This window comes from Felis catus, chromosome B1, assembly GCF_018350175.1.
Source record: "Felis catus isolate Fca126 chromosome B1, F.catus_Fca126_mat1.0, whole genome shotgun sequence".
Taxonomy (NCBI): domain Eukaryota; kingdom Metazoa; phylum Chordata; class Mammalia; order Carnivora; family Felidae; genus Felis; species Felis catus.
In genome coordinates this window covers 23,737,572-23,754,493 of record NC_058371.1, presented here as the reverse complement: position 1 = coordinate 23,754,493, position 16,922 = coordinate 23,737,572, and the positions used below count along the sequence as shown (strand labels likewise).

General features: G+C 35.5%; 1 protein-coding gene across 3 annotated transcripts in view; it reads right to left on the bottom strand.

The window, feature by feature from the left end:
• The window catches only part of SGCZ (sarcoglycan zeta), a 1,094,832-nt gene that overhangs the window by 781,924 nt on the left and 295,986 nt on the right, over nt 1-16,922 (bottom strand). Inside the window, exon 1 of one of the 3 annotated variants that reach the window (XM_045056853.1) lies at nt 11,650-12,875. The exons of the other annotated variants lie outside the window; for them this stretch is intronic. The gene's annotated coding sequence lies outside the window, so the exon portion shown is untranslated. Of the gene's footprint in view, nt 1-11,649; nt 12,876-16,922 lie in introns of those variants that run through there. 3 annotated transcript variants of the gene reach the window in all.

Genomic DNA, 16,922 nt, shown 5'->3' with positions numbered 1-16,922 from the left:
GTCAGAGTACTTCCAAATATATACACTTCCCAAGAAAAAAATAGTGGGATTTCCGCCATTCTCAGATAATTTATAACAATTCAATAACCTTGGGGTGCCTGGGGGCTCAGTCAGTTAAGCATCTGACTGTTGATTGTTGGCTCAGGTTTTGATCTCATGGTTTGTGAGTTCAAGTCCCCTGTCAGGCTCCACACTGACAGTGCAGAGCCTGCCTGGGATTCTCTCCCTCTCTCTCTGACCTCCCCTGCTCTCTCTAAATAGATAAACTTTTAAAAATTCAATAACCTTAAATTATGTCTCATAAACAACTCAAACTAATACCATAAAACTATTTTTATTCTGCCTGCAACATGATGCTAGTTTTATACATGTTAGTGGATCATTGAAATGTAAATCATTTGTCTATACAATAATGGTCATTTACATTATCCAGGCACCTCGAAGATAAGGGGTCTACTATTTCCCAAATTTTTTTTTTTAATATTTATTTATTTTTGAGCAAGAAAGAGTACAAGCAGAGGAGAGGCTGGGGGGGGGGGGTGGGGGGGTGGGGAGGGGTGGAGACAGATACTGAAGCAGGCTCCAGGCTCTGAGGTATTAGCACAGAGCCCTACACAAGGCTCAAACTCACAAGTTCAAGATCATGAGCTGAGCTGAAGCTGGATGCATAACCAACTGAGCCACCCAGGCGCAACCTCCCAAAGTAGTTTTTATGGCTTCCAGTTGACCATTAAAAAGTACTTCTATAACTATGAACTTGATGTCTCCAGTAACTAACGGGTGCTTGTTAGTGATATTATTCTTAATGAAAAATAAAAACTGCTTGAGCTCATTAGAGTTATGTCTTCCTTATCTTCCTCTATCTTGGGGTGAATGCTTGCTATGACAATAGAAAAAAACTACACTTCAATAACATTTCTGGCATAAGATGGCTATTTCTGCCTATTCCAACATCTATTATCAAAAATGCTAAATAGTATTTAAACTAATATTCATCATATATACAACCAGGGGAAATAATAGCAAAGCCAGGGGTAAGAACAGTTTATTAATAAGAAAGTACCATTAATTAATGATTTTTAGAAAGGATAGTTTAGGAAAAAAATTATAGTAGTTTGAACCATGTGAATTTTTTTTTAAGGTCAAAATCAAACAAATAGGGACCATTAGAAAAAATGTTTGGTTTGTTTCTTGCTGCTATATACTGTTTAAGTTAGGCCAACAAAGATTTTTAATTCAATTTTTAGTATCTTTTTGATGAGCTGATAGGAATAATTTATAGCAATTATATATTTATATACTGTGGCAACTTAAATTATTTTTACCTAAGTTCCTGCATTGGTACTGAAAATGTTGTTTTGAAAGAACAATATGGTCATTATTTTGAAAATAAGAAGAAAAAAAGTTTATTTCTTTAACAAATATTTACCTATTGGCCCTTGTACAATAGGCGCTGACCGAAGATATAGCAAAGTCCCTATATGAAGCCATATTCTATCAGGGAACAGGATAAACAAAACATGTGAATGGGCAAGTTACACAGTTTTGTCAAGGTTCACAGAACCTAAATGAAACTGTTAGCAAATGTAAATATAAATCAAGTATATAAAGTTTCTGATATTCTGAAGTCCTAGAATTTTAATTACGCTTATATGAGACCAATAAGTGGTAATTTAATTTCAGACTACATTGTTTCACGGTCTCCAAATTTTTTTCTTCCAGATTAATCTACTCTCCCTAATTATTCTGTAAGATACTGATGACACAGGCCACATATGTCATTACTTCTGTCACAGCACCTGTAACAATGCTCAGCATAAAACAGGGACTCTAGTGACACGGATCGATTTTTCCAAAATTATTAAGGAGAGGTTTGAAAAATCACTTGTACCAAGTTGATTAAGTTTCTAATCTTGTTTATAGTATTAATCCATTCAGTTAATTATTTTACTTGACTTTCAGCCCCCTCCTTCCATCAATTACTAGAATTCTCAATTAGTGGAGCCTAAATTAAAGAAGGCTTGTTGTATGTATCTACCTGCCCCCAAATCATTAATTGTTACTTTCTGAAGAATTAACCAAATCTACCCGTCAACTCCCCAAAATGAATCCCTTTTATATAATTCCTTTAAAAATATTTTCCTTGATATACAGTTCACTATCTACCAAACTAAGCAATTCCATGTTTTAATGTAATGTCTTTCTTCTACCGACTAAACCGGTCTCATTTAAATTTTGCTTGTTCTTTCTTTCAAAATCTGAAGAAATTACCTTAACTTCCCACATCTGGTTTCTCCATGCTAAACAGTCACAGGCTTTAGATTTATGTAATATCATTTTTCAGTAATCTTTGTAAAATAATAAGATTACTAGGCTTTCTAAATTGTCACATAAATACTTTAGTTTGGGTTACTCTCTTTTGAATACCAGGTCAAATTTTGAATTGAGAAAATATGATTATTTTAATCAAAAGGCATGGTTTTAACTATTGAGCTAGCCTGATCCCCTCCTCTAAGTACCTTGGTTTGTCCATCGAATGCTAATAAACATCCCTCAATTCTGTCACCTACAATCAACAATTCTCCATGTGTTGTTCTTTGTGTAAATATAGAGTGACACCTCATATTTTGGAAAGCTTATTTCTATCAACAGCAAAAAGCTGAACTGCACTTTTAATAACCATTTAGTTTTATTAACCATAATAGAGCATGTACTCAGTTAATCCCTCTATAATACATGAGCTTCTATCAAGTAACTATATTCTCACCCTGTCCTTTAATAATCAGCTATATTATCTAAAGCATTATAATTACTTTTCATCTTAGTTAAGTTAGTAAACTTAGGATTCTATTTAGTCTTTCAAGCTTGTATCATCTTCAAAACCAGTAATGTCTTTCATATACTCAATCAATGATAAGTCTCAGCTGGTTAAGGCAAGGCAGTATCTCTCCAATTCATGACAGTTTTCATCAACACACACTGGGATATATTCATTCAGCTGGTTAAAAGCCATTACACATTCCTTACATCACCATTTAATATATAAGATCATTAGGCAATGACTCTTGCCAAATTTCTTTTTTGACTCCGTGTTTGTGACATCTCAAAACTTATTTTTAGTAAATTTATAATCTTACAGTTTTCTTTAAGTGCATGCAAACCTTTAATAATCTCAAAATTTTGAAGAAGACTAATAATTTTTTAATAGCTGAATCTGGAGTTTTGGTCCATATTTTGTGAATCTATTGATAGATATTTCAGGATAGATGTTAACAGAAAGCATTGCTAAAATTGACACTGAGTTACTCCTTCCTATAGACCACCTGCCCCATAATTTCCTTAATTGTTTTTTAATTAAATTAAATTTAACTTAATTTAATTAAGGGAGACAGGGAATACCAAGCAGACCATAACCTGAGCCAAAATCAAGAGTTTGGATGCTCAACGCACTCAGCCACCCAGGCACTGTAAATTTACTATTTTCTCTTATGATCTCTATTATTATGAAAGAGGATAATAATGATGTCATGATATGCCTGATAACTCATTTGAAAAATTATTTAGTTCGATGTGTATTGTACTTTAATATACTTACTAAAAACCAAATGGTATTTTTCACAACTAAAAATACAATAGATCCCAGAAGATATGAAAGTTTAAGCAATAACCTTAAGAGAGATGCAACAAATATATTCAGCGATCTATACCAGAACAATTATCTTAAAAGTCCCAACAATCAGATCACTGATTTGTTCGTAACAACCTTAGTATCATTATGATACCTAATATTAGATGATACTTTCTGCATACGTATTGGGTTGTGTTTTGTTTTGCTTTGAGGAGTGATGGGATAGAGATCATTTTACCTGTTTCATCAAACTAAAAGCATTCTGAATTCTCTGACACATTCCATGTTTATTTTATTTCCACCTTCTGAAAAGTGACACAGTGAGCAGAAAACAGCTCTAGACTATAGGAATAATTCAAATTGTCAATGGTCTCCATAGTGGCCATATCTGGTCAATTGGATCCTAATGGCTCACATCTCTAATCTACTACAGTCGACTACATCCCAACAAAAAACAGTGGATCCTGACGTACTGTTTCCCATATCTCACAGGAACGTGCTGACACCATCGCCCCTCCCACATGAAAAGACAGAATTGAATCAACTCCTGGACACTAAGATATCCACTGAAAAAAAGAGTAGCTCCACACTAGAGACAGCATTTGGCAAATAAGAAAAAACAAAAAACAAAAAACATAGCATGTTGTCAGTCATATAATCTCTGGCAATTAAACCTGGACTACCAATCACGTGAATTTAAGAATCAGATATGATAATTTTGATAATAAAATTTCAGAAATGATGAATATTTTTAAAAATATTTTGTTTATTTATTGTGAGAGAGAGAGAGAGAGAGAGAGAGAGAGAGAGAGAGAGAGAGAAAATGAGGAGGGCAGAGGGAGAGGGAGGAGGAGAGGGAGAGGGAGAGAAAAAGAGAATCTCAAGCAGGCTCCACACTGTCAGCGCAAAGACTGACACAGGGCTTGAACTCACCAACCGTAAGATCATGACCTGAGCCAAAAATCAAGAGTCGGACGCTTAACTGACTGAACCACCTGAACCACACAGGCACCTCAATGATGAATACTTCTATGGAGAAATTTAACTTCACTTCTTATTACAAAACTGAAGTACTGCTTTACTGATTATAGTTATAGTTTGTTACAATGAGAATACATTTTGAAATATATACATAAGACCATAGAGTATTAATGTTGCAAGTATTTTATGTGTGTATACATATTATTATACCTCCATCTTTCAATCTACCTGTTTCCATTTATTTCCTAAAAACTAATTAGGTTCAACAACTGAACATACTTTGTATCCTACATGGAAATTTGAATAAAACTTCAAAAAAATTATTAATAGAAATTAATACGTAGTAGCATTTACCTATATGTTAAAATGATAAAAAGACTGTTCAGAGACCAGAGGATTTTAAAATAGTGATATTATTGGGGGCACCCGGGTGTTTCAGTTGGTTAAGCGTCTGACTTCGGCTCAGCATGATCTTACAGCTCCTGAGTTAAGTTAAAGCCCTGTGTCAGGCTCTGTGCCGACAGCTCAGAGCCTGGAGCCTGCTTCAGATTCTGTCTCCCCCTCCCTAGATCTCTCCCCTGCTCGTACTCTCTCAATCTCTCTCTCAAAAATAAATACACATTAAAAAAAAATTTTTAAATAATGATATTCTGGTGAACTATCACTTAAGTTGTTTCTTTATTTCCATATCCAAGGTAAACAGTAGCTGCGTTAGTGCTATGAATGCAACTATTTTAGACACATCATTTTTTCTCGTTTAAAGACATTTAAGTAAAATGAATAAAGGATGAAAAGGATAAAATGGTGGGTTTTTTAAATTTTTTTTTAATGTTTACATCTGAGACAGAGACAGAGCATGAGCGGGGGAGGGGCAGAGAGAGAGAGAGAGAGAGAGAGAGAGAGAGAGAGAGAGAGAGACAGAATCTGAAACAGGCTCCAGGCTCTGAGCTGTCAGCACAGAGCCCAACGCGGGGCTCTGACCCACAAACCGTGAGATCCTGACCTGAGCCGAAGTCCGTCGCTCAACCAACTGAGCCACCCAGGCGCCCCTACAATGGTGTTTTAAATGATAAAGATGAATAGAGATAAAAGAGGAAAACATTTCTTTTCAAAGTCCTTCTCTGAAGATTATACACATTAGACACACGTCGCTACTGCTCTATTTAATGGTTTAAAAGCAAAGTTACAGTCTGTCATTTTGTTTTTATTTTTGTTTTTTTTTAACGTATGTAAGATACCAAACATAAGGTTCCAAAGTGTAGTCTTCTAGATGGACAAAATTCCTGAAATGTCCTTTGGAAGAAAATAGAATCCATCTTACTTAAGCACAGGAATGATTTCCTATTACTGTAGCTGTGGGTTTAGAGCTATATATATTTAGAATATAGTTTACTCCCAAGGTTTCATTTTCGTGAAACATTTTAAGTAAATGTACACCTCAAATAAGGACAAAATAATGTGGAATATAGTAATGATGTTTCCAAGTTGTCATAGTTACTTGTCAAGTAACGTTTCTAACTCATAGACCATGTCTGTCAGCAATGGAACAGCAGAGCAAAACTCTGAAAGTCACCATTCGCCTGAGAAGGCCAGGATAAAAATGTCAAAAATGATGGCATATATACAGATCTTGGCTGCATTTTGAAATACCGCTCTTTAGCCAGAATACAGAAGCTTCCAGATTTAATGAAAAATGAAATTTTGAGTTGAACGTGACCTCAACAGGAATGAAATACATCTTTCTATCTCCTTGAAGAACTACCAACAGTGTCTCCTTGCATCAGATCTGCTTCCAATTCTTAACTGTGTTCCAAAAAGGAAAAAGACTAACACTAAACAGTGAGAGAATAAATTGTATAGCTACCCACTTATTTAATCATTCTGGTTTGGTTTAGATTGGTAGTTTAGTTTGTTTGTTCTACTTAATAAAATTATTATGATAAATTTAACAATCACACTACCACAAATAAATATATCCAATGTGGTAGAGTGAAAAGCAAAAACAACGTGGGAAGGTATATATTTTGGCTAATATCTTTATAACTCATTTTCATTTAATTAAAAATAGAGAAATCTTATCCTAACTGTTCAGTGTATTTTTTAAAAAACAGGATTGCCATATTAATTAACAAACATATTGGTATGCCTTTAAAAATAAAGTGTAATTATTTAAAATTATTAATTAAATATTAGTTTAATTAATGCAGGAATGTGTAAAAAATACGTATTTATGTATCTTGTTATAATTTTAAATATCCAGACCAATATTATCTAAACTGCATGCTGAAAATACGGTCTTAGAAAAGATGGCCCTTGGTTAAATACATTTGGGAAAACTACATTTGGGAAGATTCACAATTCACCTCCACATGTTGAAGGTTTTGAAATGTTTATGCTAAATCAACAATACTAGTTTAACCTTACTTTGTAATATCTTTTTTCATAATAAATGCTCATCACATAGGCCTGAAAAGCTTACGGTTTCCCTAAAAGAACATACTGCGAGGTCTCCTTGACGAAAGTATGCACAAAGCCTGTCCTTCAGACAGACCTTCTTCCACCTTAGTGCTGCACATTTATTTAATTTTGTCATGAAACTTAAGTAAAATCTATGTATGCATTCACTATGGTAAATTTTGTATGTGATGTATTTAATGACAGTACTACACTCATTAAAAAAATATTTGTACATAATAACAGGTCTCGGAAAAATATCAGTCAGAAATCAATGTGGGAAAATGGCAGCAGGCAGGAAAGGCAACAAAGATTTCTCTAATAATAGGTTTTCCAAAGGAAGTTGCTTAAAAGAAAAATCAATACAGCTCTCTAGTCATTAGAATGATAAAATTAAAGCTATCATGCTTCATAGCAGTCCCTAAGATAGCTGATTGTCATAAATGCATGAAGGGAAAAAGAATCACGTTTGTAGAATAAACAAAAATGTTCTAGCTTAGAGTATAATCATGAAATTCACGATGTCCCAGATTTATAGAGGTATGATAGACAATTTAAAAACTGCCTTAAAAAAAAAAAAAGGGGCGCCTGGGTGGCGCAGTCGGTTAAGCGTCCGACTTCAGCCAGGTCACGATCTCACGGTCCGTGAGTTCGAGCCCCGCGTCAGGCTCTGGGCTGATGGCTCAGAGCCTGGAGCCTGTTTCCGATTCTGTGTCTCCCTCTCTCTCTGCCCCTCCCCCGTTCATGCTCTGTCTCTCTCTGTCCCAAAAATAAATAAACATTGAAAAAAAAATTAAAAAAAAAAAAAAAGGCCTACAACTTGATGCTTCGGTATATGTACACACTGTGAAATAATTTCCTCAATAAAGCTAATAAACATACCCATCACCTCACATGGGAACCATCTTCTTTCGCACTTTTGTAATAGTAAGTATATAAAGTAGAAAAATACATGGGTGATCACCACTACAGTTACAAGAATGCATCCTTTTTAAAGGGTATGAGAGATTATTCAGAAATAAACACTTCTGAAGCATAAGTTTGGAGAAATTGTGTAACCTGTAATCATAAATATATGCAAACATACGTAACGTATGCACACACACATACTGTGAGTACATATACGTGAAACGTGAATGCACTCGTGTCACAAACAAAAGCAAAATAAGGAGTCTGAGAGGCATGAAGGTCTCAGCTCCCATCTCTGTATCTATGCTAGCCTCTGCATCCCTCAGTTTACCCCTAATTCCTTCTCACACTGGCAATTGTAGTTTCTTCGACTCAACCTTTGTCTACACTCCTGGTTAGGTCTGAAAGCTCTTGTATCAGGTGAGTTTTCTCTGTCCACCAGCATTTCCTAGCCAGCCGAGAAATCTATTTGGCAAAAGTCTGGAAACAGGTAACGTGCACTGAAAAATGCCTACATTGCCTACACGTCTATCAAGAGAGTTCCTTGAGTTACAGTACATAAATTCCAAGAATAATACCTGTCAGAATAATACTTTAAAATCTAAATGAGGCAACATACAAAACAGAAGCATTGGAAATAATTTCTAACAGGTTCTTTCAAATGTTGTTCCAGGGGCGTCTCAGGGCTCTGTTGGCCAAGCGTCACGGGACTCTTGGTTTCGGCTTAGGTCACAGTCTCTTAAGCTTGATTTACAGGTCAAGCCCCTGTAGGGCTCAGTGCCAACAATGTGGAGCCCGCTTGGAATTTTCTCTCTCCCTCAATCTCTCTCTCTGCCCCTCCCCCACGTGTGCTCTTTCTCTCTCAAAATAAATAAACTTAAAAAAAAAAAATGTCGTTCCAAAAATCTTACCCAACAAATAGGCAAAGGCAGAGGAAGACATTCTCCACGAATATTAGTAATTCCTTTGCATGCTTTTAAAAACCATATTATTCCTTTCAACACACCGGGACTTATTTTGGGAAACCCTGTTGTTATATTCACAATTTAGAAGGTCTCACGTTACAGAAGTTGCTGCTTTAACTAAGAGCCAGCCCAGCAGCTCCCCAGATCATTGCTATTAGGTTGCTAACACTGCAGAACTTCTGCAAGTAAAAGGATTGGCAAGTGGCTTCATTTGGAATTAAGCATGACACATATTTGCTGCATCTCATCTGTGGTTCTTACTGTAGTAAAGATATGTTTTTCAGCCAGCAAATGCTCTTTCATATCTATCTTATTGATCTTCCTGTTTTTTTCCACCCCCTTTCCTAAAGACAGTTCAAAGATTAAAAAAAAAAAGTATGGATATCCTCCCTAGCGTTAAAGGTGTACAAAGTTTACATACATCTAGATAAATGGCACCATATAAAAAAATCTGAGTATCAAACCTTTGGGGGGAAAAACTGTATGTGTCTATCGGCTATTTACTTGAAAGACCGGGTACTCAAGAAATAAAATATATCTATCCTCACATTTCTAATAAATGTTAGCCATTTTAACATGTTTTTCAGTAAATTGATGAAGTATTGGTATTTAAAAGATTAGAGTTGCATTTAAAGTACAAGCTAAATATATATTAATATACTGTATACTTTGGTTTATAAAATAATAGTACTACCTATATAAGAATTAAAATCCTTTTTGCAAATATTTTAAAAATTAGTTTTTAAAAGTACACTCCATGACACTGGTAAATAGTAAACTTACAGATCAGATTTCTACCAAAAGTCTTTGATTTCTTATCTACTGCCTTAAGATTATAAAATACTTATAGTGATGGTCATCCTGTTTAGATAATATAGGTATAGCATAGAGAAACAAGATTCAATACTCAAGAAAGCCAAAAATTTTGACACCCCAAATAGCAAACAATAACTTACAGTGAATATTTGATCAAAGTCTTACCAGGATATAGATAGCATGGAAGAAAAGAGGAAAATAGTTCAAGAATAAGGTGAACAAGTAAGAAGATATTTTTCTCAACTCAACGTTTGCAGAAATGTGTAACTGTTACTGTGCCAGCCTATTTTTTCAAGTATGCCTCAAATTTACCAGTGACCTTACTACACTGTGCACTGTATCTGGTATAAGTCAATACTCGATTATGGAAGATCATATTTTGTAATCTATACGTAATATTTAACAAAACTTCCTTTAAAGGCAAACAAGCAATTTGACTTCATATTCTGTAGTTTTATAACTAAGATCCCATTCTGTGAGATGGCACCTTTTCTTCGTTTTACTTTGTCCATCTAAACATGAGCATAGTTTCTCTTTTTTCTACCCCACCCCTCAAAAAATCATTATGGGTAACTAGTCCTGTACAAGTAGGTGGCATTAATCTATACTCATAAGTATGCAGGTACCTCAGAGTATTTGGTGGATTCATGTAACAACCAAGGCATAACTATTTTCAAAAGAACAGCATCTAGTCCTTTAATTATTTACAAACTTTGTTTTCTTAATTAATCTACTGCAGGTCTGTGCATGATATCCTTACTCAGTATCAGAAAAAGCAGTGATACTCAAGGCATAGTAGGTATATGACTTTCCATTAAGCAACATAATTTTGGGAGTAGTCACATCTTTTCAGATGGACAGTTTGACTATACATCAGCTTCATTAGATAAAATAGGTCCTGGTGTACTTAGCAGGTACAGCTATTAGCTAATCAAGTATACATTGCCAAATAAATTTCTCTCTGCCTGAATTATCAGTCATAATTTATACTTTCACTGCAATCTCACCATTATAATTAACTTTATTTAATGCTTTATTGACAAAAATGATTTAAAAGAAAATATTGAAAATTCCAAAAACAAGGTAGCCCTTAATTTAAGCATGAGATTTTCTTTTTGGTTGCATTATAATTATTCTTTTTTCCATTATGACTTTAACCAAGCAGAAGGAAAATTTATTGAAGGGATCTTGAATATCAAGTTCATTCCTAACTCAACGGTTCTTACAAAGTTTAATCAATAAAACTACTGAGCAAGAAAGACTGTCCAAATCATTTCTGGTAATGTAACATTAAGATTAGATTCTTTATTTGAATCTTCAATTCTTCCATTGGTTTAGACATTTCATGGTGATCTATTGATCCATGGCAAGCATCTCTTATTATAAATTGACCAACAAAATGCAGACTGTCAGTTCTGAGCTGTGTGTTAATAGATCACTAACTCTGCATCCTATTCCTCCTATATAAGGTTCTAGAACATTTACAACAGGGCTCAACTGAAGGAAAAGTCAAGGCGAGATTATGTATTTGTAAATGTGTATTCTCGCCATGTGTATGCATTCTGACTGCATTTGAAAAGAACTACATGATTTTTTTGTCTTTTCTGTTTTATACCGTCTGTACTTTTCATTAGAGTAATGAAGAGGTGAGTGCAAAAAAATGGAACCATAATACAACCTATTTGCTTGGTTTTTCATATTTTAGGATGTTTTCAGTTCCATTATCTCTTGTTATTCTTACTGTATTTCTAAAGCATATGAGGGCAGTTAGTACTACGACTATTATTATTTCATTTAAATAGGAAAACATATCCATAAAAGGAAACCAACAATGTTTTGCCCTCTTAGTGATATAGACAATATCAAAGCCTATCAAATTCTATTTAAAGTGATCACCTGATTTTTTTACTTGATATTCAGGAAGATACCACACAGTCTTCATTAGGGAGAGAAGAAGTGAACATCTTCCTATTTTCTTCTTCCCAATTTTCTTTACTTGTCCTTCTTAGGGAGGACTTCACTGATTAAACTGTTGCATCTGAAGTAAAGGTAGCAACAGAGTATCCATCACCATCGTCATACCTCTCAACTTCATCCCACTTATTCCCAGATAAATCCTCAATTTCTGGATAGTGTGTGTTAAGAAAACTTTTTCATTCATGAAGGACAAACACAGACTTACTAATTCTTATAGTAAGATTTTAAATCTTTAATTTTATTTTAAATAAAATGTATCATCTTTTAAACAAATTTTATGTAACCGTTTTATAAATTCAAGAATCCTCTAATGAGGATGTTCCTACTTAGAAATATGCAACACTCATTTGAAGTCTAGAGAAATTTGTATGTAAACAAGTGATAATAAAGTAGCTAAGTAAATGGAGTAATTCATTAAAATGGAAACAACTCTGTATTTTACTTTCTCATAGAATTTTCTCTCAGATTTTTGTCTGATTAAACGATAATCTTGATTTTTAATATATATTTAGGGAACTTCATTAGGGTTCTGGGGAGAGCACGCAGTCAGAACAACTTAGATGGGGTTTCTGACCCATCGATTTCTGTGGAGGCACAAAAAATCCGGATATTGGGACACCTGCGTGGTTCAGTCAGTTACGCGTCAGACTTCAGCTCAGGTCATGATCTCAGGGTCTGTGAGTTCCAGCCCTACATCTGGTTGTCTGCTGTCAGTCTGCTTCAAATCTGTTTCTGCTCTTTGCTCCTCCCTCACTTGTACGCACTTGTTCTCTCTCAAAAATAAACATCTAAAAAAAAGAATATCCAGTTATCTCCAGAATTCGTTTTCCTCACTGTAAGAACTGTAACAATGACCAGCATACATTACAGAATCACTGCCAAAAGTCAGCTAATGAATTTTTTAAAAATATTTTGAAAACTAAATTGGTACCTAAAAATGATTAATCAACCTGGAGGCAGCATATGTCTTGGTTAGTGGCAGGGACTCCAACGGCTGACTGAACACTTTCAAAACCTCTCCCCTGATGTCTAGCTCTGTGACCATACGTAAGATTTTCATTTTTAAGGGCACCTGGCTGACTCAGTTGGTAAGTGTCCAAATCTTGGTTTTGGTTCAGGTCATGATCTCACGGTTCAGGAGTTCGAGCACCACACCGGGCTCTGTGCTGACAGTGTGGAGCCTGCTTGGGATATTTTCTCTCTCTCTCTCTCTCTCTCTCTCTCTCTCTCTCTCTCTCTCTCTCTCTCTCTCTCGATCTCTGCCTCTCCCCAGCTCACTTGCTATCTCTCAAAATAAATAAATGTTAATTTTTTTTTCATTTTTATGTATGTCATGGGGATAATAACAATACTCAGCTTTCATACTGTTAGTTTGATTCAAGTAATTAATATTTTTTAAGTTTATTTATTTTGAAAGAGAGAGAGCAGGGGAGGGGCAGAAATAGAGGGAGAGAGAGAGAGAGAGGATCCCAAGCAGGCTCAGTGCTGCCACTGTGGAGCCCAACTCAGGGCTCCAACCCATGAATCGTGACATCATGACCTGAGCTGAAATTACTAGTCAAGACCCTTAACTGACTGAGCCACCCAGGTGCCTCAATGAATTATTATTTTAAAATTATTTAGAATATAATTTTTGTTGGTAACATTTGGTAATGCTGGTAATATTTGTTAAATAAATAAAATGAACATAAGCCAGACATCAATTTTATATGTATTGTTCTTTGTACTCATCTCAGAGAACACACAAATAGAACTAGAAAAAACATAAAAGTCAAAATAGAGACTGAACAATTAAGATCAATGAGTATTAACATTAACCCATGGTACATTTTAAAAGTAGCAATGTCTACAATTTATTATTTATTAATCTTCCTGCTGTCCATAAATGTTATTGCTTAGACTCACCCATAATCCTTCACATGGAGCTTACTTTCCCATTTTAAAAGTGTAGTAACTGGGGCACCTGGGTGGCTCAGTCGGTTAAGCATCCAACTCAGGCTCAGGTCATGATCTCACAGTTCCTGAAACTGAGCCCTGCATTGGGCTCTGTGCTGACAGCTCAGAGCCTGGAGCCTACCCTGGATATATTCATTCTCTCTCTCTCTCTCTCTCTCTCTCTCTCTCTCTCTCTCTCTCTGCCCCTCCCCCACTCACACCCTGTCTCTCTCTTGCTCTCAATACTAAACAAACATTAAAACAACAACAACAAAAAAGAGTGTAGAAACTACCACCAGTAAAGGGTAGAAGTAAGACTCGCTACTAATTATCTGGGCTCCTTTGGGTAAATGGTCTACTGCTTGAAAATTGAATGAACTATAAATAGTAACTTGGAGTGCATGCTAAGCTTATGACTTTTTGTGTAGAGTTGGGATTATTGTCTATGGGACCAGGCTATCGGACACTCAGGAGCAGAGCTTCAAATGATAATAATAACCCAAACTGAAAAGGTGCTATAACAAGATTTGAAAGTGGCACTTAATGATTCCTGGATCACATGCCAGCAAATCTGTCACTCCAGATATCACTGTCTACATTATAGGAAAAACTGGACAACCTTGTCCAAATGTACTGCTTTTACCAAGTTCTCAAGCACTTACAAAGTGTAATTACAGAAAGAAATATCCAGTGGAGGTAAGATAATGAATAAGTCAACTAAACATACCTCCAGTTTTTAAAAAATAATTGGGAGAAAAGCAACAGAAAGCATTCTACTCTGAGGAACAAGCCAAAGACATTCTTAAGGAGAAACAGACAAAGATTATGGATAAAGAGGATATCTCCCAAAAAAAGCAACTCCAACGAACCACTGGTATGCTCAAAGTTTAAGCAACAGTGGCCACAATTTGCTTCCAGAGGAATTTCACTAGTCCCTGACATCCTTTTACGGATGGAAACTTTGCGACAATCAACAAATTGAACAACTGCTATAACGATGACTTTGTGTTCCTCTTTCATACATTCTGTTCCAATTTAATAAAAGATTACATTCTGTAGGGGTCCAAATATGTTCAACCAATGAAAGGCCTTTAGAAATGTAAAGAACAGACTAAACAACAGAAACCCTAGATTAAAAAATAAAACTGAAAATGGCAATTTGCATCGTTTTTACATACCCAAGAAATAGTAACCCATGAAAACACACTTGATGCGACATTCTAGTGTAATGGAATGGTTCTGGTGGTTTCAGAGAGTTCCAATCACCTGTCATTTATCTGAATACCCTTGATTTTATTTTCCTTCCCACCACAGCATTGATGGAACTTGAAGCCATGCCAAATCGTGCTCATCCCTGCTTTGGCTGCTTTATTTCAACTATCCCTTGGTCAGCTTCAGACCCTGGGGAACCAGCTGACTAAGACATGACGCGGGAGCAGCTAGAGAAATACCACAAAAAGCATGAAAAGGCCGCTTACAACTAACCTTTGTAACGACACTGTTACTGGGCTAGGCCATTAGTCTCGTGCTCACCATTTCTTAAAAAATATGTTTGATATAGAAGGATTAAATAAAGATGGCCTTGGGGTGCCTGGTGGCTCAGTCAGTTAAGCATCTGCCTCTTGATTTCGGCTCAGGTCATGACTCACAGTTCATGGGTTCGAGCCCCACATCGGGCTCTACACTGATTCTGTGTCTCTCTCTGCCTCTCCTGCTGCTCACTTGCGCACACTCTCTTTTTCTCAAAAGATAAATAACCTAAAAAAATTATATTTAAAAATAAATAAATAAAGATGGTCTTGAAGGAATAATGCTTTCAAATTTAAAATATAACTCATTCCCTCATTTGTTGCAGAATAAACATTTTTTGCTAAATTAATATTATTTGACAAATAGTGATTCAAGTGGATATAGGTTATATAGTTCTAAAGGATACTCCCTGATTCCCAAAATAAGATGCTTGCACCCTCATATTCAGAATCATGAATACAAAAACACATGTGGAAGAGTTTACTTCACTAGACACTAGGAACATAAAACAATGTAAGATATCATGCTCATCTTTTAAGTTTTTTTTTAATGTTTATTTATTTTTGAGAGAGACAGAGACAGAATGCAAATGGCTTAGGGGCAGAGAGGGAGACACAGAATCCGAAGCAGGCTCAAGGGTCTGAGCTGTCACAGAGCCCGACGCAGGGCTCGAACCCCCAAACTGTGAGAGCGTGACCTGAGCCGAAGTTGGACGCTCAACCGACTGAGCCACGGAGGCGCCCCAATCATCCTCATCTTTTACGGCATCAAGTATTTTGCATATATTTAAAGACAAAATAACAACTCAAGGCAACATGTATATATTACATGTGTGGAAGAAAGAAAGGTACCCTAAGAGGGCAAAATTAAAGACCTAATTGCCAAGATTCCGGAGGGGGGGGGGGGGTCAATAAAGAACCTCGGAAAAATCCGTCTTACATAGACTTCCCTATTTTAAACTCAACCACAGAGGAAGACCTAAAATTTCCATCAATTTCTAACAATGAATTAATTTTACAATTTCCATTTAGACTTATACACATTGTTACATTCTTGTCTTTCAAGTGGATTTAAGGCCTTTAAAGTGAAATAATATATCTTTTTCTGAACTAGAATTTTAAAATTTGCCTGTCTTTGAAGGACCATTTTCTGGCAGAAAATTATAAATTCAAGTGAAACTATTGTGTAACTTCAGAGCAGTGGTTTGGGCAGTCTGCTTTCACAGCACTGATTCCCAGAAGAATCTATTCTAGACACCCTCTAATGCCACCTTGATTTGATGGAATGGTTGCTATTATCTACTGTGATATTTCTAACAGAAAATTTAAAATTTCCCAATTCAGTATATTTTTACCAAAAATGTGTATATTTCACTTCCCTAATTTTCAGAAAAAAAGGAGATGAACCTTTCTGGATGTGTGCCCAGAAGCAGTGAGATAACAGAATTGGATGTGTGAAGGCAGAATATAAATATGGTCATAGTTAAAAAGACTAAAATTATTCTCATAGTATTTGCTCTTCATATGGAATTCTTCTACAGCTACAACACAGCAGGTTATCAGCAGAGTGAAAGAAGTTGATTCCTTTAGGATACTGTGCAAAATCCCCAGGAGGCCATTTATTAATTGTGCTCCGTTTGATGTATTAAAAAAAAAAAAAAATCACTTCAAGATCCCTTCTCTACTTCACTGTATCTAGGATGGAATTTAAAGGCAATGTGCAATTTC